The sequence below is a fragment of the Haemaphysalis longicornis genome, unplaced genomic scaffold (genome assembly GCF_048455015.1).
Source record: "Haemaphysalis longicornis isolate Haplotype H1 unplaced genomic scaffold, Haemaphysalis longicornis Haplotype H1 scaffold_31, whole genome shotgun sequence".
Lineage (NCBI taxonomy): Eukaryota > Metazoa > Arthropoda > Arachnida > Ixodida > Ixodidae > Haemaphysalis > Haemaphysalis longicornis.
The window spans coordinates 3,411,776-3,432,314 of NW_027526340.1; positions in this window are offsets into that span (position 1 = coordinate 3,411,776).

A 20,539-nucleotide genomic window follows, 5' to 3' on the forward strand; every position below is an offset into this window, starting at 1 on the left:
AGGACGAGCCCCAAACAAAAGAATTGTTGAAATAAAGAAAACAAGAACCCGCGGCGGTTTTGCATGAAACTCGAACGCAGCACCCCAACCAAGGGGTCACGATCTTCGTCGAGGAGATGAAGCGACTTTCTTTGCTATTTTAGTAATGCGCGCTGGCAGACTTGTCGGCATAAGTATCGTAAATCGCCCAACTTTCCATTGCAACAACCATACGAAACAGGAAAGTCTAAATGATGATCAACTTCACGTTTTATTAGTGATCCGCGCCTGTATACAGCTTGCCTACGTCAGCGTGGTTTGGGACAAGGAAGCAAGTCGAGACAAATTACGCAGTTCCGAAACACCCCAGCAACGCATCGCACTGTGAACGACAAACTTTCCCAGCAAGGAGTAGCAGACGACGCGCCGAGACTGATCTCAACGCTACCGCAGCGCCACCGCCTGGTAGGCGGCAGCACCGGCCCGCGCCGCGGTGCTTGGAAGGCCGCGCTCTTTGCCAACTGACCTAATCTAAAGAGTCTGTACACAAAGCAGCCGCGTCGGCGGATTGCCTCGAAAGCGCGTCATCCCTATTTCATATTTGCCGCGCTTTCGAGGCGCTTTTTCAAAGAAAGTGCTACGAGTTGTGCCGCACCTCCGCCAGATGGCGCCACGGGTCCCGCGACCGAGAGAAGACGCAGTGAAACATCCCCCTCGCGAGGGGCACGATCAAATGCAGAGCATTTCCGGGGGCGCACGACGTTAAGTAGTTTGCGTTACGTCAATGTTGTTGTACTTGAGGCAACTGCTGACGAGAGAGCGCTCGTCAGCAGTAATTTGTATGAGTCAACGATATAAGGCGCGTTCGTAGTGTCCCATTCTGTGTCGGCTTTGTGGCGTATAGCGGGTAGAGCACCATGTACATTGCGTTCCGCCCGCAGGGTCGAGGGATCGAAACCGGGCGTCGGATAGTATTTTTCTATATAGTAGGGAGGGGTGCGGTGCGGACTACGGACGTCAACGCGGGTGACATCGTGAGTTACTGAAATGCTCTGCATTTAAAAGAGAATACCATCCGGTGCCAGGTTTCGATCCCTCGACCCTGCGGGCGGAACGCAATGTGCATGGTGCTGTACCCACTGCGCCACAAAGCCGGCACAGAATGGGACGCTACTAACACGCCTTATATCGTTGACTCATTCAAATTACTGCTGACGAGCGCTCTCTTGTCAGCAGTTGCCACAAGTGCAACAACATTAACGTAACGCAAACTACTTAACGTCGTGCGCCCCCGGAAATGCTCTGCATTTGACCGTGCCCATCGCGAGGGGGATGTTTATACAGGAACTCCTTCTTCTAGCGGACTCCTGGCGCACTCTTTCTGCCATTGTAGAGGCTATGAGGCGGTCTTCCAAGGGCGCCAAATTTGAGTTCTACAAAATCGATTTTTTTGTAATATTTCAACCATTTGTATTCATTTTTCCTCGCCGTTGAACACCTGCACTACTTCTCCTTGTTCTTCTGGGTGATTGAATTCTCGCCTCGAAGCGCGGCGCGCTTCGTGATAAGCCGCCTCTTCTTTGGGCGTCCAGACCTTCTTTGGTCGCCCCATACCCCATATTCTCGGTACAGAGTCGGAAAGAGTCCTGCCACCGCCGCCGCGGCATTGCGACTTTTATTAGCGCAGGTGGCTGCCCTTAACAACTCGGAGCGAGTGACGTCAGGAACAGACGATAGTCGTTTTTTCGGCGACGCTGTTCGCTCAAACGCTGACTGGCTCGTGCGCTCGGTATTTTAAAGCAAAACTTTCTACCTCTACCAGCCAACGGTTTGTTCGTGGCGTACACGACAAGAAACTCTTCACGCGGCTGAGGAGGGGGAGGGCGGTTTTCAGTCACGGTGCACAGTGTAGATGGCGCGGCGAATGAGCGCTATTACACGGCGTTCACCGCGCGCAGGTGCCTGCTCACACCGGATGGCGCGTCGGGGGGACGGCTTTGTGGTCTCCTTAGCGACGGTTGTTTTGGGCCTGTTTTGGCGCAGCTTCGCGTCCATTGCACGCTTCCTTCGCTCGGCTTGATTAACTTGTTCGACAGCACCTCCTGGGTAACCCGGATCCGACGGCCCGAACCAGACCACATACATACATCTGGCCGCTAAAGAAATACTACGTTTTGCGAACTGCTTGCCACGAATGAGACTCCATTTCCTAAATTGGTCAATACCAATTCGGTTGGGCTTTAAAAGGTATTACAAACGGCGAAAGAAGCAACTGGTTTTCATAAATAGCGATTATAAAAGTTCTCTGAACTTTCTCGCAATTCTCAAACTTACTAAACTAACTACAGTGGACTCTGGTTAAACGGAACCTCTATAGGGACCGGGAAAATATGTTCTGTTTATCAGGAGTTTCGCTTAGAGAGAGAATAGATTCAGCATCGTGCAATCCTGTTCCCACCGCTCGGGGACGGCGTACTTCGTCACAAGCGCCGTTTTTGTGAAGCGACCCCTCCCGAAGTCGTTGATTACCTCCATCTTCCTGGACAACGCAAGCGCATTGAGCGGCTGTTTCCGCGCTGCCATCATATGCTCGCTTCGCGACGAAACACCGCACAAAGTCAGAAACTGCCGCACAAAGTGAGAGACACCGCACATAGTCAGAGAACAGCAGAAACTGCCGGAGACGGAAACCGGAAATATCCGGGACGAGAGGGGGGAAAAGGGATGCGTGCCGCGATTGCGCTGCGCTTGCCCAAATAGCTGCGGTTTCGAGTCTCTTTTCGGTTTCGTTTACGCGGTGGTAGGGAAATTTGAGTTCCGAGTAGCAATTCTTTTTTACATTGCCTTAATACAAAACCAACCAATTGCCGAGCGTTTGTTCCGTTTAAAGGGTAGCACCGTTTAACCGATTTTCGTTTATCAAGATTCCACTGTAGTTTAAACCGTTGTAAATGGGAATCACTAAGCCCATGAAGAATTGTTTCGGTGTCTGCGGTTGTGTCGTGCGGTGGTGCAGCCTTGAGTTAGCTCATCTGGATGGCCAGATGGCCAGGTTCCGCTGTCTCACATTTCGAAAGATGCTCCTTTCCGTTTTATTGATTAATTGATTGATTGATTGATTGATTGTGGGGTTTAACGCGCCGACGCTACGCAGACGATGAGGTGCGCCGTAGTGGAGGGCTTCGGATTAATTTTGACCACCTGGGGATCTTAAATGTGCATCGACATCTCGAACACAAGGGCGTTTTTGCTTTCCGGCTCCACCAGAAAAGCGGCCGCCGCGGCCGGCAATTGAACCAACGTCCCTTTCCGTTTTCTTAATGCCGACGCACAGCCGGGCTACACCGGCGGCGCCCGCCGCTCTAGCCCGGCCACGGCCGACGCTGCTGCGTACGGGACGCCACCCCTGCGAATTCCAGGTAACGGCCGGCCGAATCTCTGGTTTCACTCCTTGTAGAGCCAGGAGTATGAATTCAAGTGACGTCGCATGAGCAATTGTGGGTGTCGTTTAAAGTTTGCTTTCCAACCACCTTCACAACGTGGAGCCCCTCATTTGGCACACGCCGGCGCGCAAGCCTGGATTGTGATTATATGCGCTTCTTTATTCAAATACTGTCAGTTTTACGTAGCGGGCACATTAGCCTTCCTTACGCCCGTATCCTGGCCAATCACGCAAGTGGGCACGTGCGCTCGGCATTTTCTTGGTGTTTTTTTGCTAATTGACTGCGCAACCAGCAACTTACCCCGCTCTGCTGTTAAAATATTAACACGCTTAATAAAACTGGTATGTCTATTTATACGGAGTACCGAAGCTTCTCAATGCGGAACTCCGTACCGAGACCTTAGAGTCGGTAATGCGGCTGACATATAAATATATATATATAAAAGTAGTCTTTGTAGCTTGCTTTGTGGAACCAACATGACTCATATGCGGAGAACTATAGAAAGGTTTCACTAGGGTAGTCCATAACGCTTTCGAATTCAAAGCACGTAAGCAGACGGGAGTGCCTTAACTAATTTTATTACGAAAGCTTAAAAGCCCCATCACGCGAGAACACGTCATTGGGCGTGACCAATCAAAGCTTCCTTTAGTGGCGTACACGCAAAAAGAGTAAAATTAACGAAAAGGATTGGTTGAACTTGAGTCTAGGATTTGAAATCGAGACCTTCGATGTGGGAGGCGAAGATAGGTTCCCTTCACCCCGCCATTTTTTTTAATACATATAGGCAGATCACCGAAAGGAAGGCAAAGTGCAGTCGCGTATTAAACGCAACAACAACAAACAAAACCCGAAGCTACAACAACAGAATAAATATCATGTCAAAATTAAGGCACTTGCACGCAGTCAAATTTTTCGATTGGATGTTCATATAGAGGGCGCATCTGAAAAAGCTTGATTGATTGATTGTGGGGTTTAACGCGCCGACGCTACACAGGCGATGAGGCGCGCCGTAGTTGAGGGTGCCGGATTAATTTTAACCACCTGGGGATCTTTAACGTGTGCCGAAATCTCGAACACACGCACGTTTTTGATTTCCGCCTGCATCAAAAAAGCGGCCGCCTGGGCAATCTGTTCTTGAAATAGGCTCTTCGCTGAGCTCGTTAGGGCAGTATGACGATCTATCTCCCTGCTGTCGAGAGACTATGCACGCTAGTCACAGAGAAGAGGTCCTAAGGAACACTGCTGTGACTTGTTACCTTGAGAAGAACAGTTTGAGGATGTGATGAATGTTGAAGACAAAATATTTTCTCAGTTTGCACTGCAACACTTAAAAAAAACACACACACACAAACACACAACATATCAGCAATCATTTTAGCAATGTTTATGGTGTCAGAAGTTTTCTAAAACCCGCAGCTGTCGTTTCAGCTCACAAAGAAGCTCCTTTCCTTCTGCAATGATTTCACTGGTAACGTTAAGGTATGTAGTTTAGGTAGTTAAGAAAACTTTTTATGGCCTGCGACCGACACACGCGGTTGACGTGCGTAAACATATCACTACATTCCTTCTTCTTTCTTGAACACAAAGCGGCAACGGCGGATAGGGAAGCAGGCGTTTCATATATTTTTCATGACAGTTTTCCCATGCGACGATGTACAAATATTCCCAGCAAAACCGAGCTCACAAGAATGATATAACACCGAGCCCCTTTCATTTGAAGCCCATGAAAGCTACAACCCTGAAATAGGATAGAAACAATGTGATATGGCAAGTAACCCGAAAGACGACGTTGCACTATTGCGTGGAAGTACGCATAGGTAATATTCCTTAAGTAGAATAAACTGGAGCCCGCGGCGGAGTGAACTAATGGATGAGTCAAACTCCATCCACACCCGTCCGCAGGAACACGTCTCGTCGCTAGGCTCCCATTTCGAACGCCAAAAGAACAACGCGAATATGCCCTAGAAACTTTGTATGCATGTTCGAACGTGCACTATGGAGGGCCTGAAGCACGCACATTAGTGCAAACCTTGGTCGTAGTAAAAACTGAAAGATCCCGTTTACGCCATGCGTAAGCTTTACGGCGAACAGCATTTGCAGCGTCTTAGTATACGATTCGTTACATCTACGCACGGGCGTAGCTGGAAAGTTTCTCGGGGTGGGGGTAGACTGAGATTGCACCTCGACCTCCTCTACGTGATTTTTCAAGAGGTCAAAACCATGTATAATAATTACGCAGCGGTTAACTGACACTGATGTACGTTATACGTTGCGGATGAATTCTTCAACCATGCTTACTCTCAAGAAAAATAAATATGAAATATTTATTCGTAAAAAAATATTCTTATGTTCCGAGAATTGTGGTAGAACTGCTATTACTGCTTGTAATTTTTCCTTTTGTCTACATAAAAACAAAGAACATAAAAAAAGTATCAAAATGTGGAAGAAATAAAAACATACACGTTTAAAAAATATGGACCAAAAAAGCTCCAACGATTACTATACTCCCTGACGCAAAATTTATGCGCAGCGCGAACTGCAGCATTCTGTGCTGCTGAGCCCAAGGACGCAGGTTCGATTCCGGGCCACGGCGGCCGCTTTTCTGATGGAGGCGAAAAGAGAAAACGCCCCTGTGTGCCAGATTTAGGTGCACGTTAAAGTTCCCCAGGTGGTGAAAATTGACCTAGAGCACCCCACTACGGCGCGCCTCATCACCTGTGTAGCGTAGGCGCTTAAACCACGTAATCAAATCAATCATCTCTAGTCTTGTCGGTCACGGGACATATTTGCTGCTTTTGAAGAAGTGATCGCGTGATCAGCGAACGCACCGCTGCGCGCGCTGCTCTGCTGTCATCTCGCAATGCCTCACCGCCGCCGGCGAGTACGTTGGGGCAAATTGTGTTTGAACCTTCCGCGCAAATGTTATGTGCCTCGGATGAGCCACACACGGAGGAGCAGCGTCTGACGAAGGTGTGAGGGGAGGCAGTGAGAGAGATGACGCCATAGCCGCGCGTGCAGCCCTGCCCCGCTCACTTTCGCCACAATTCCTCCGCCGTTTTTTTTTCGGTCTTCGCTTGCTCGGTTAAAACTCCGTCGCCATAGACGCTGCCAATCACAGCAGCGGCCACCAAAGCGCTTCCGCACTAAAACATAAAAGTAAAGAACTACATTCATCTGAAGCTAACAAAGGATTGCATGACGCAGAAATTATAAATGTGGAAAGCACGAAACAAACAACTTTTGGGTGGACGTTTTATTTTATAGTCATTTGGTCATCCAAGAGTCTGTTTTATAATTTTTGCAAGCATGTTACGGCTAGGGACAAATTTTAACGCCGGTGTCTTTTATGCCGATATGCTGCGCAGGAGCAACTTGTTAACCGTCGCGTACTGCGGATAATGGCACCAAACTTATTAACACGAGATAGACTTCAAAGTGTACAATTGTGGTGACAAAAGCGGGAGCGCATTTTCATCAGGGCGACAAAACTGTCGCAGGAAAAAAAATATGTACATTTATACAGAAAGAGGCCCAGCAACAATATATTCAAATTTGAAAGTTTCAGTTAGCTATAAAAAGCTTATATATATATATGTGTATATATATATATATATATATATATATATATATATATATATATATATATATATATATATATATATATATATATATATATATATATATATATATATATATATATATATATATTTAAGAACAACTTTGCGGTTCACTTGTTTATTATAAATTAGTCCGACAGTTTCGGAAGTGGAACTTCCTTCCTCAGGGACAACACTGAGGAAGGAAGTTCCACTTCCGAAACTGTCGGGCTAATTTATAATAAACAAGTTAACCGCAAAGTTGTTCTTATCTTTTACCTGACCGTTTCTTCTGGCCCGTTGCAAAACTCATCGAAATCATATATATATATATATATATATATATATATATATATATATATATATATATATATATATATATATATATATATATAGTAAGTAAATGAGGAATGAGGGGCTCGTTGAGGAAATACAGAAACATAGGTCGGCCGTCTACAACGCCAAAGGAGGCATAGGCATATTTATATTTACTTCTAGTAAATATAAATAGCCCAGAAAGTGAAAGAGAACACAGTAGCCCAGATAGCTGAATTGGTAAGGCATTCGAGATCTAATCGAAAGGCGTGGGTTCGGTCCCCACTCTGGGCGCGTGTTTTTCTTTCTTTCTTTCTTCCTTATATTAAATAAAAAAATCTTAACTTCATTAACCATAGTAAAAAATAGAGCCTAACCACACCCCTATGCCTCCTTTGGCGTTGTAGACTGCCGACCTATGTTTCTGTATATATATATATATATATATATATATATATATATATATATATATATATATATATATAGTAAAAAGGGGCGCAATAAAAAACATAACAAGTTTACTTCGAAAACATAACTTTACATCGACGTTTCGGACGGGGACCGTCCTTTATAAAGGACGGTCCCCGTCCGAAATGTCGATGTAAAAGTTATAAATTATATCGAAAAGTTATAAGTTATATCGATGTCGATATAAAAGTCGATGTAAAAAGGTCCCCGTCCTTTATAAAGGACGGGGACCGTCCTTTATAAAGGACGGTCCCCGTCCGAAATGTCGATGTAAAAGTTACGTTTTCGAAGTAAACTTGTTATGTTTTTTATTGCGCCCCTTTTTACTATTTAACCTTCACTAGCCTAATCGTTTACCTTATATATATATATATATATATATATATATATATATATATATATATATATATATATATATATATTCACTGTCTTTCTATGCGTGGGAGTAACTTGATGTGCTCGCTAGACTTTATTCTTTGTTTGCCTTGTATGCCTATATATATATTGAATACAGGCAAAAATAAAACTGTCCATTGCCACAGAATTCGAGAGGTGCTATTAGAACACTAACGTTGTGATGTAACAGGACCATATCGGTAGAATTACATGCAAAAATTTGTGAAATATAAATAAAATGTGCATTTGAAATGTTCCCTAGCATGAAGACAATAGTGTTAGACCCGATGTAGATGAAGGGTCTAGTGAAGAAAAAGAACAGGACATATACCGAAGAGGTCTCCCTACTGAAAAGAGTACATGAAAACAATGTCTCGACGAATAAAAGCCAGGGGACTTGACTTTTAGCTACTGTGACATGTTCCTTATGCTAACGCTTACTTGCGCAAATAATGCATCTTTTTCCTCTGACTTTACTACTAGTCGAGCAGTAATATTTTATTTTGCAAACGTAGCGGTAAATACCGGTCCGCCTACGAAAATCTGAATCTAGGCTTCAAGATCATGCATTTTACACCCCACGCTTCGAACAAAAGAAAACCCGTAAAAGAAAAAATGTAGTTGTACTGTTTTAGGGTACGTATATTTACCTCTGCTAGTTTAGTGTCTTGACGCGGACGCTTGTACGTAGGAAGAGGACAATGGCAGAAAGATGAACTCCGATAAACCGGGGAACATATTAAGTTTGTTATTTACTGTTTAGGTTGATGGAGATTGAACGGTAGACTGGGCACTCTGACAGGAGACAACTTAATAAAGCTTATAGAAAAACGGCGCGGAAACACACTTGCCACCAAGAGTTCAAGTAAAAGAAAATATAAAAGCACAAACGGTCCTCGAATTTCGTAGGAAGAGGTGGTAAGATATGAAAAACTAACGCACCCCTGGCTTTTCCAGGTAACGGTAAGAGGTAACCGATGACACCCCGAGAGGGAACTAAGTTAATCAAGCAGCGAGAAGCCACTGGCGCGGATATCGGCGTGCTTGACGAAAGTCATGTCCCGTCGTTCGATCGACGCCGCCGACAAATAGCACGAGAAACATGCACGACTAGAGCATGCGATGGGCATGCGACTGATCGTTACGACTGATCATTAGGGCCGGTTTTGGCGTCGCGCGCTAGTCGGAGAAGGCTCACAACATGCGACTGGCGAGTCAGATGGAATCGTACTATTGTTGCGACCATCGTGCGGCCGCCGCCAATTAGAGCACGAAAGTGTCGCAATAATGACGTCACTGTGAAAGCTACTTTAAAAGCCCTCAGGAGCCGCTAGTGGCAGTTCCGAGTATTTTGAATGGAGCAGCGCGGAACGAGCTCGCGCGGTCCCCGCCTACTTGCTCGCTCTCTGCCGACACTGCAGACACAGCTGGTAGACAGATGTTACCAGCGGTACCAACAGCACGGACTAGCGGAATCGTCGGGTCTAAACGTCCCCAAACCGATTAAGCCAACACATAAAATGCAATGCATAACGTAATAGCACTATTCTATCTTACTTCAAGTTGATAAAAGTTTTCTTTTCCTGCTTGGATTTCGCTTGCATATATCTAAATAGACCGGCCTGCGCCTGAACAAGGGGGCAACCATGGAGCGAAAGCGATGCCGGAGCGACGCCGATGACGCAACGCAGGCGCACTTTGGAGCATGTGACTCGAATTCACGCTTACGAGTAGTCGGGGCGACCGTCGTAGCGATGAAAGGCATGCCAATTGCCTGCTGGTGTCTCGCGGAGACGTGCACTGTAGAACTCGATCGGCATCTGATCGTTACGACTGTTCGTTAGGACCACTTGTGGCGTCGTCCGGTCGTCCGAGGAGGCTCACGATGTGCGAATGGCGCGCCAGAAGCAATCGTATCATTGTTGTGACCATCGTGCAATGAGAGCCCGAAGATGTCGTCATAACGACGTCACTGTGAAAGTTACTTTATAAACCTTGAGGGGGCGCTAGTGGCAGTTCCCGAATATTTTAAATGGAGCAACTCCTTTTGTGATGCCAGAGCACCGGAATGCGTTTGAAGGACTCTGGTAACGCACACGCAGTGATGACAAAGGTGGGAATTTCTTCGGCGCTGGGCATAATTTCGGCGCTCATCGTAGGAACAATACTTTAGAGAGGCGGTCCGACGGTCGATGGCCAGTGCTCAGAGTTGCTATCAGTCAGTTATACAAAAGTTTGATAAGCTAATTCTTTAAAACTGCGAAAAAAACCTGCTGGCACCGCCGGATTCCATGGGAGTCTAGCTTCGTCGACGCAGCGCGCAGGTCTCATCTGCCCCCTCTACGCTCCCAGCGCCGCCGCTCGGCGGCTTCGGCGGCATAGCAACCTCCTCCCATAGCGTTACGGCGGAGTTTCGTGACCAGAAAACCATTGAGGGACTCTGGTAGGGCCTACGGAATGGCTGTCCGTAGGTTACGGAGCGCTACGGAGCGAAAAGAAAGTCTCGTACCCCGCGCGTGGAGCGGGACATAGCTGAAGAAAACATGCTTTAGTGCCTAAGAGGTGTGCCTGCGGTAAACCCGTTCCGCTCGGCTACTTGCAAGCCGGCCATAGCTTTTTAAGTGCGAATGCACTTTATAAGCGACCCCAAACCTTCCAACGCCGGCTGCGGCGGCGGCGGCGGCGTCCGCAGTCCTCCTCTCCCTAGAAACGGCGTGGAGCGGAGAGGAGCGTCGGTAGCAACGACGCGGTGACGTCACTTCACCACGTGACCGCGCTCGCTCCACCTCCTCGCCGTGGCTGCGCGGGTGCGCGCCGCTCCCCGCACCGCTCCTCGCGCCGTGACGTCATGGTATGACGTCACAGCGCGCCTCCTCTCCCCAGCAGCTGCCGCGCGCCTCTCTCTCCACCGTGACGTCACACTCTCTCCTCTCCCCCTCGCTCGGCTGCAGCTGCCGTGCGCCGCTGTCCCTCTCCCCTTGCGCTCGCCTCCTCTCTCAGCCACCTGGCTCGGCGCGCTCGGCGCGGCGTACCTCCCTATATATGCAGCGATAAACTGCCAGACCTCCGTGGGTCGGCTCGCGCGCGCTCGCGGGCGAATGCCAACGGATTTTAACTTTACTCCCCCTCATAGCATCACCCCGTGCATTCGCACTTAACCATGTTCACCCTCGGGGAAATGCTTGGGAGTTTTTTTGGGGGGAATTGGACAGCCGCATGGTAGGCTCAACGAGACGACGCAGCCAAGCGAGCACCCGCCCTGCGGGGCTCGTAGTCTCGTGGGTCCACGAGGTGTTCATGAAAAAAAAATTACGGCAACTTCGCGACATCTTCCTCCCCCCCCCACCCCCACCTCTAGAAATGGGTGCTCCCACTTTTGAACGACATTACCGCAAACGTATTTGTAAGGGACCCATGAAAGAAAAGAAAATAAACTCTCAGGAACAAGATTCACACAGACCTAAACGCAGAGGGGGGGAGGGTGAGAGAGGGCGGAGACAAAGTCCGAAGTCGTTACCGCACTGGCTTCAGGCGGCGGCCCTGGTTGCATCGAAGTACTAAAACGGCCAAGCCTGCCGTGTCGCCCGCGAATCTCGCCTTGTTTGTTCTGAGCGGCGACTCATCGCCATACCTCGTCAAAGTTGGCGCGGCTCACTCAAACTCACTCACAATTTTTTTTTTCGAATCACCACTCACTCAAACTCAGACTCAATGCTGAGCAGCACATCTGCGCTCACTCAAACTCAAACTCACATTGAGCGCAAAACTCAGAACTCACTCGGACTCAAAACTCAAAAATGTACTCAGAACTCAAAATGTATTCAAACTCAAAATGTAATCAAAACTCAAAATGTACTCAAACTCAAAATGTACTCAAACTCAACATGGACTCAAAACTCAAAATGTACTCAAACTCAAAATGGACTGAAAACTCAAAATGTACTCAAACTCAAAATGGACTCAAAACTCAAAATGGAGTCAAAACTCAAAATGTACTCGAACTCAAAGTGAACTCAAAACTCAAAATGTACTCAAAACTCAAAATGTACTCAAACTCAAAATGTACTCAAAACTCAAAATGTTCTCAAAACTCAAAATGTACTCAAACTCAAAATGGACTCAAAACTCAAAATGGGCTGAGAACTCAAAATGAATTCAGAACTCAAATGGCCTCACAGAGATTGAGACAGTGAGAGAGTGAGAGTGAGAGTGTGAGAGTGAGAGTGAGAGTGTGAGTGAAAGTGAGAGTGTGAGTGAGAGTGAGTGAGAGTGAGATTGAGAGTGTGAGTGTGAGAGTGAGAGTGAGAGTGTGATTGTGTGAGTGAGAGTGTGAGTGTGAGTGTGAGTGAGTGAGAGTGAGAGTGAGAGTGAGAGAGTGAGTGTGAGTGAGAGTGAGAGTGTGAGTGAGTGAGAGTGAGTGTGAGTTGAGTGCTTGTGAGAGTGTGAGTGGGAGTGTGAGTGTGAGTGTGAGTGTGCCTGTGAGTGAGAGTGTGAGTGTGAGAGTGAGAGTGAGAGCGTGAGTGAGAGTGTGAGTGAGAGTGTGAGTGCGACTGAGAGTGAGAGTGTGAGTGTGCCTGTGAGTGAGAGTGTGAGTGTGAGTGTGAGTGTGAGTGAGAGTGAGAGTAAGAGTATGAGTGTGAGTGTGAGTGTGAGAGTGAGAGTGAGTGTTGAGGAACTGGGCCCCGGGCCATGGCACCTCTCAGAACGCTTTATTCCACTTCTTCCTCTCTAACCGATGATGGTGATAGTCCCAAGCTCGTCTTCTTTCCTGAACACACTCCCGCCGCGACAATGATTGGTGACCACACACATGCACAGGTCCCACGCAGGAAATATCACAAACATAAATAACAGCCAGTTCAGCATCCTGGTTGTGATTCGTTGAGCCGGTCGGTCTCAGGTCGTGAGTGGCTTCCTTTTCCACCGGTGCTTTGAGGAGTGATGTAGCTTCCTTGTACCGGTTTTGTTCAGCCCTGGCAAGGAAGATCCAACAACACTCGGTTCCGTGGTAAAAGTTAGATAGCGGGCGATGTTGGGTCGAGGTTCTTTGCAACACCAGGTTGATTGAGATTCCTCGTGATTAAGAGGCCGGTTTCGTCGGTAAGAGTGCATAGTACTTTTGGACACTTGGTCTAGCTTGATCCTGCAAGCTTCCTTTGCGGCTGCGGGCTCCTCTTCGCCATCCTCAGTGAACATTGTGGAGTGGCTGATGGCGAGGAAGCGCTGATGAGCAAGCAGGTCATTGCTGGCATTAAGTTGACACCCGGTGCGTCGGTAGCCGTCCTGTTCTCGCGGTTCGCCGTAGCCGCCAGGATCGTAGGGGAACTCACCCTGCTCGGGCTGTAGCCTCAGACTGACGAACCCAGTCCTGTGCCCGCGGCAGGCACGCACGTAGCCAGTGCCGGGCGGCAGGGATGGTAGCTGCTCACATGTGACCACTCGTCGTGTGCGCACATCATGATCACGAACTGCGCCCCCATGCCTCAGGAACGATGATCGTGACAGCTGATGGGGTGCAATCCAGGAGCTTCCCAGGCGGCCGCCAAGCGCGGTAGTTGAAGCTGCCCGGTTGCCGTTCACGAGCCCTCCGCAACCAGGGTCACCTGACGGTTCGTACGATCCAAAATGAAAGGACGGTGCGCAAATCCGAGTCGGGGATACCATGTATCACTGACCCCAGCGGAGACGGCAACGGAGAAGCCAGTGCCGGGAGCAACACGGCCATCGTCGTACTAGCGGGGACGGCACCCGCTCGCGACACTTAACGACCACGTGTTCTCTCAGCAAGGAACCCCCACGAGCGGCAGCGATGTCCGAAGCGTCGGAGAACATCACGCTGGACGGGTCCGCATCACCGTGCATCGTGGTCATGGGGTCCTCAGAGAGGTCAGTTCCGTGGCCGTTCTGGACGATGACGCAGTCACTGCTGGGCGGACGGCCGGGTGCACCCAGTTGTGCCTCAATAGAATTGGTCGTGCTCTCCGCTGGTTTCTCTGGAGGATCAGACTCGTCGGCAGCTGTGAGGACGTTCCGACGGTCAGAAACGCACGGCTCACACGCCGCGAGAACGTTCGCCACCTTGTCAGCCTCCGCGGTCATCCCGCTGTCACCGGAGGGAGCCGTGGTCTTGCCGTGCCTGATGACGGCGGAGTAATCGCTGGGCGCTCCGGTGCTGCGAGCAGCAATTGGCGGAGGAACAGCGGAGGGTCTGGCGAAGCACACCAGTGTACGGATCGTGACGACCTTTTCGTCGTACTCGTAGCTATCGAATAAATCGGCCTCAAAGTCGTCCAAATCAATGGTCTCCTCATATATGCGCTTATCGAGGGACTTCAACTTCTCGTAGCTGCTGTCGACGGCGTGCAGGTGCGAGCGGATCTGGCCGGTCGATGAGAGGGGATCCTGAAGTAGCAATTGAATGGCAGCTACGCCCCTTGTGACGGCTTCCCTCACAGTGTCACGATGGCGGCGAAGCTCCTCCATGGCAGACGGCGCGAACGCAGGCGACGGGGTGTCCTAGACACGAGCCCGAGCGGCAGACAGCGTTCGATGACGAGGCTCGCAGAATTGGGTAGCTTCCAGGGGACCCCAGGCCTAGCGTCCTCGAAGACTGCGCCGCATCAGGCCAGGTCTGCACGTGGGTTGTCTCCGGGTTCAGTGTGGGTGGAGTGGAGCGTCGAGCAGCCGGCCATGGCGGGCGCCGCCCAAGGGCAAGGCCTCCAAGATGTCGGAATCACGAAGTATCCCAACCAGGAGGCCTCGCGAGCCTCGGAGACGCGCTGCGCCGTCAGGCAGTCCACTGGGCCGTTCCTCCCGGGTTTCACGGCACCAAATGTTGAGGAACTGGGCCCCGGGCCATGGCACCTCTCAGAACGCTTTATTCCACTTCTTCCTCTCTAACCGATGATGGTGATTGTCCCAAGCTTGTCTTCTTTCCTGAACAGTGAGAGTGTGAGTGAGAGTGTGAGTGAGAGTGTGAGTGTGACTGAGAGTGAGAGTGTGAGTGAGAGTGAGAGTGAGAGTGAGAGTGAGAGTGTGAGTGAGAGTGTGAGTGTGAGTGTGAGTGAGAGTGAGTGTGAGTTGAGTGTGAGTGTGAGTGTGAGTGAGAGTGAGAGAGAGTGAGAGTGTGAGTGGAGTGAGAGTGAGAGTGTGAGTGTGAGTGTGTGAGAGTGAGAGTGTGAGTGAGAGTGTGAGTGTGAGAGTATAAGTATGAGTGAGAGTGTGAGTGAGAGTATGAGTGTGAGTGAGAGTGAGTGAGAGGGTGAGTGAGTGAGAGTGAGAGAGAGTGAGAGTGTTAGTGTGGGTTGAGTGTGAGTGTGAGTGCGAGTGTGAGTGTGAGTGAGAGTGAGAGTGAGAGTGAGAGTGTGAGTGTGAGTGGAGTGAGAGTGGAGTGAGAGTGAGAGTGTGAGTGTGAGTGAGAATGAGAGTGAGAGTGAGAGTAAGAGTAAGAGTGTGAGTGTGAGTGTGAGAGTGAGAGCGTGAGTGAGAGTGAGAGTGAGAGTGTGAGTGTGAGTGTGAGTGAGAGTGAGTGTGAGTGTGAGAGAGTGTGAGTGTGAGTGTGAGTGTGAGTGAGAGTGAGAGTGTGAGTGCGAGTGTGAGTGTGAGTGTGAGTGAGAGTGAGAGTGTGACTGTGAGTGGAGTGAGAGTGAGAGTGGAGTGAGAGTGTGAGTGTTTGAGAGTGAGAGCGAGAGTGTGAGTGAGAGTGAGAGTTTGAGTGTGAGTGTGAGTGAGAGTGAGTGTGAGTGTGAGAGAGTGTGAGTGTGAGTGTGAGTGAGAGTGAGAGTGTGAGTGCGAGTGTGAGTGTGAGTGTGAGTGTGAGTGAGAGTGAGAGTGTGACTGTGAGTGGAGTGAGAGTGGAGTGAGAGTGTGAGTGTTTGAGAGTAAGAGCGAGAGTGTGAGTGAGAGTGAGAGTTTGAGTGTGAGTGTGAGTGAGAGTATGAGTATGAGTGAGAGTGATAGTGAGAGTGAGAGTGTGAGTGAGAGTGAGAGTGAGAGTGTGAGTGTGAGTGATAGTGAGAGTGAGTGTGAGTGTGAGAGAGTGTGAGTGTGAGTGTGAGTGAGAGTGAGAGTGTGAGTGCGAGTGTGAGTGTGAGTGTGAGTGAGAGTGAGAGTGTGACTGTGAGTGGAGTGAGAGTGAGAGTGGAGTGAGAGTGTGAGTGTTTGAGAGTGAGAGCGAGAGTGTGAGTGAGAGTGAGAGTGAGAGTTTGAGTGTGAGTGTGAGTGAGAGTATGAGTATGAGTGAGAGTGAGAGTGATAGTGAGAGTGAGAGTGTGAGTGAGAGTGAGAGTGAGAGTGAGAGTGTGAGTGTGAGTGAGAGTGAGAGTGAGAGTGAGAGTGAGTGTGAGTGTGAGTGAGAGTGTGAGTGTGAGTGAGTGACTGTGAGTGTGATTGAGTGAGTGAGTGAGTGAGTGAGCGTGTAAGTGTGAGTGCGTACCTTTTGCTATATACCTTTTGCTATATCCTCATAATTATAACCAGAAAGCATTTTCATATTTGTCCCACCTGATCCCCCTCGACGAGACCTTTAATTTGATACCCCACACACCCTCGCAGGGTCGTATGGAATTCATACCAGTCAAAATAACCATGACTCTCATGACTGTAACCAGGACGCATTATTTAGGTGTCCGACGTGATTCCCCTCACTGGAACCTTCAATTTGACGCCCCACATGCTTCAGCGGCCTCACCTTGAATTTAACCCAATCTATGACTCATAATGACTATCTCATGATTCGAACTACGAAGCCTTTTTTGTTTGTACTACGTGATTCCCCTCGTCAAGACCGTAAATTTGGTACCCTACACGCCCTAGCGGGTTCACTTCGAATTTTACCCCAATATAAGACTCGCCATGACAATCTAATGATTATAACCAGGAAGCATTTTTGTATTTCTCCCACCTGATTCCGCTCACCAAGACCATTAATTTGATACCCATCACATCCTGGCGGAATCAATTTGAATGTTAAACCAATCATTGACTAACCATGACTATCTCATGATATAGCCCTACCACACTTTTGTCCCACGTGATTTCCTTATCAGAACCTTCAATTTGATACCCCGGACATCACTGTGAATTTTAACCTAATTTATGACCCATTTTGACTATGTCATGATAATAATCAGGAAGCACGTGGTTACCCTCATCGAGACCTTTAATTTGATACGCCACACGACCTAGCGTCATGAACTTGAATTTTAACCGAATCTATGACTTACCATGACTACGTCATGATATATCCATAACTCATTTTCGTCCCGAATGATTCCCCACATCGAGACCTTAAATTTGATTCCCCACATGCCCTCGCAGCGTCATTTTGAATTTCAACCCAATCTATGACTCATTATGACTGCCTGATGACTACAATCAGGAAGCATTTTTTTATTTACCCCGCTTGATTCCGTTAATCCGGACCTTTCATTTGATACCTTACACGCCTTAGCCTCATCAGTTTCACTTTCCACCCAATCTGATGTGGTCATTATTCTGTCTTAAGGGGCACTGCCCAGTCAATTCAGCTAATTCATTTGAAACAAAAGAAAGGACAGCCCCTGCCTCCATTTCCCCCCGGCTCTCACCTCTTCGTTTGTGACCCCTAGTATATCAAGCCGTTAACAGTAGCAGGCGAACAACCAGCACGCCAGCGCCGCCGTGTGCTTTCCCACCACCCTTTCCCACGCTCTTAGCGGATCCGTCAGGAGGAAAAGTTAAGACAACCCTTTTTTATGACCTCATCAGACAATTATCCCTCACGCGCCCAGCCGCGAAAATTAGGTATACAGGAAGTGCTAATGGCGATGAAAATTTAACAAGAAACTAAAAAAAAATCCGACACCCCCTCCCTCCCAACCGATCATGCAGATCGCGATTGGTGCCGTACCCGCAGGTAACCTGAATTCCGAGCCCACAGTGACGCATGGAACTTAACAGCCAACCATAGCTGCCTGCTAGGCTACTCATATGTACTCAAACTCAAAATGCTCTCAAAACTCCTATGTACTCAGAACTCAATATGTACTCAAAACTCAATATGTAATCAAACTCAAAATGTACTCAAACTCAAAATGTACTCAGAACTCAAAATGGACTCAAACTCAAAATGTACTCAGAAGTCAAAATGTACTCAAACTCAAAATGGACTCCAACTCAAAATGTACTCAGAACTCAAAATGGACTCAAACTCAAATTGTACTCAGAACTCAAAATGGACTCAAACTCAAAATGAACTCAAACTCAAAATGTACTCAGAACTCAAAATGGACTCAAACTGAAAGTGTACTCAGAACTCAAAATGGACTCAAACTCAAAATGGACTCAAACTCAAAATGTACTCAGAGCTCAAAATGGACTCAAACTCAAAATGTACTCAGAACTCAAAATGGACTCAAACTCAAAATGTACTCAGAACTCAAAATGGACTCAAACTCAAAATGTACTCAGAACTCAAAATGGACTCAGAATTCACTAGGTCTCAGGCGTACTCAAACTCAATCGGACTCAAACTCAGTCGGGATAACTCGGCTCAAACTCACTCAAGCTCAAACTCACCATGCCGCACTAGCCTCGCGCTCACTCAAACTCAAACTCACGCGTGAGTTTGAGTACAAATAAGTCTGAGTGAGTGGACTCATGAGTGAGTTCGCCAACCTCTGCTCATCGCCGCGTCGAGGAGCGCACGCTCGGAGAACACCCCGTGGATGAAGGCCTCGCGTAGGAGTTAGGCGTGCCAGTAGGAGAACGGGCCACTTAAGGAGGGTAGTGGCTCCTTTCGTACAGAATTTCTGGGTTCTAGACAAAATTCTAGGATGGTTTTTGGAGCAGGTGGCTGTATTGGTCACCGTGTATGGCAGCAGGACAAACTTTTTTTTTTTTTTGGGGGGGGGGGGGGGGGGGAGGGAGGCCGACCTCCTAAGTCCCTGCCCCTTGGGTGCTCTCTTAACGCCTGCCAGAGTGGCTCTCTAGAACAGAACGCCAATCCCCAGCTGCCCAAAGTGCTCCAAGGCCCTCAACCAGGACCACATCTTCGATGGATGCAGCCCGTTCCCCGAAGGTAGGGCAGCCCTCCAAAAATAACCAGTACTAAACAACCAACGCCGCCTTGCAGATTTCGTAAAGAAATTTGTTAGGGGTGCCCTGAACTGAGGGTACCTAATCCGGCTGGTAGTTTTACAATGAAGCTTTATTCATTCGTTCATTCTGCTACGGCCCTGACCGGCGCCTCCCCCCAGAGCCGGAAACGCTGATCGGATGCAGCATTCATGGAACCCGCCAATAGCGGCGCCGTAGTCTTCGGCGCCAGTAGCGTCATAGAGGCTACGTCATACCCGAAAAGCTACATCAATGCTACCTTGAAAGTACAAGAACGAACACGTCATTTAGGGATAGCGCACTTGAAATCGAGACTGAATTAGGGCCTTTTTAGTGCAGAATCCGCAAAGCCACAAAGCAAATACGTCAAACTGCAAAAAAAAAAAAAACAAAAAAACAGGAGGTAATAATAGCTGCGCTACAAAGCAACATACACCACTCAATGACATTTCGAGGTGACGCGCACATTCCTGACCGGTCGCACGAAAACGCGAAAAGAATGTTATGAAACGTCAGCGGAAGAGGAACAGGCATGAAAACACTACATACAGGTCCCAATAACTTCAGACACAATATATTTTGTCACGCCCGTCTTACAACGCGTGATGTGGTGGGTCATGCTACAAACTCGTTCATCCAAAGAGCTTTTAGATAAATGCAAAAGCACTGTATAACCGTTACATACCTCTTCAATTAACTCTAAAAGCGAAGGGACCACATGGGTTTTGTACTCACCTTTTCAAATGAAGCGAATGTCAGTATGCCGTCATCACACGGAGACGTTTGTCTCGTCACCAGGCCGCCGCACTCTCGCACTTATGCGACGGCTGAGGAGCGCTGGCGCCAAATGCACGGTCTCCGACCTGGGCATGCGCTCTGGCGCACCCACTCGCTCTCTACCTGTCAGTACTTCCCGCCAAAAAGCGTGAACACCTAACCTTCGGCTACGATTACGCGCAGATTAAACACCACTTACGAAAAAGGTCGTCTGGGCGGTATTGTCCGGACCAAATGAATCCGTATCGCTTCCTATACGTGCACAATCAACTACAAAAGCGCGAAGATGAAACAGGCTTAAAAAGTGCACCTTTTCAACAAATTGCGAAGAGAAAATAACTTGGTCGGGGCGTGCTGCCCGATCGACGGACGGCGGTGAAGACGTCGCCGGCCTAATTGCCCCAGGTGTGGCCAAATAAAGTTGTTCTGTCTGTCTGTCTGTCTGTCTGTCTGTCTGTCTGTCTGTCT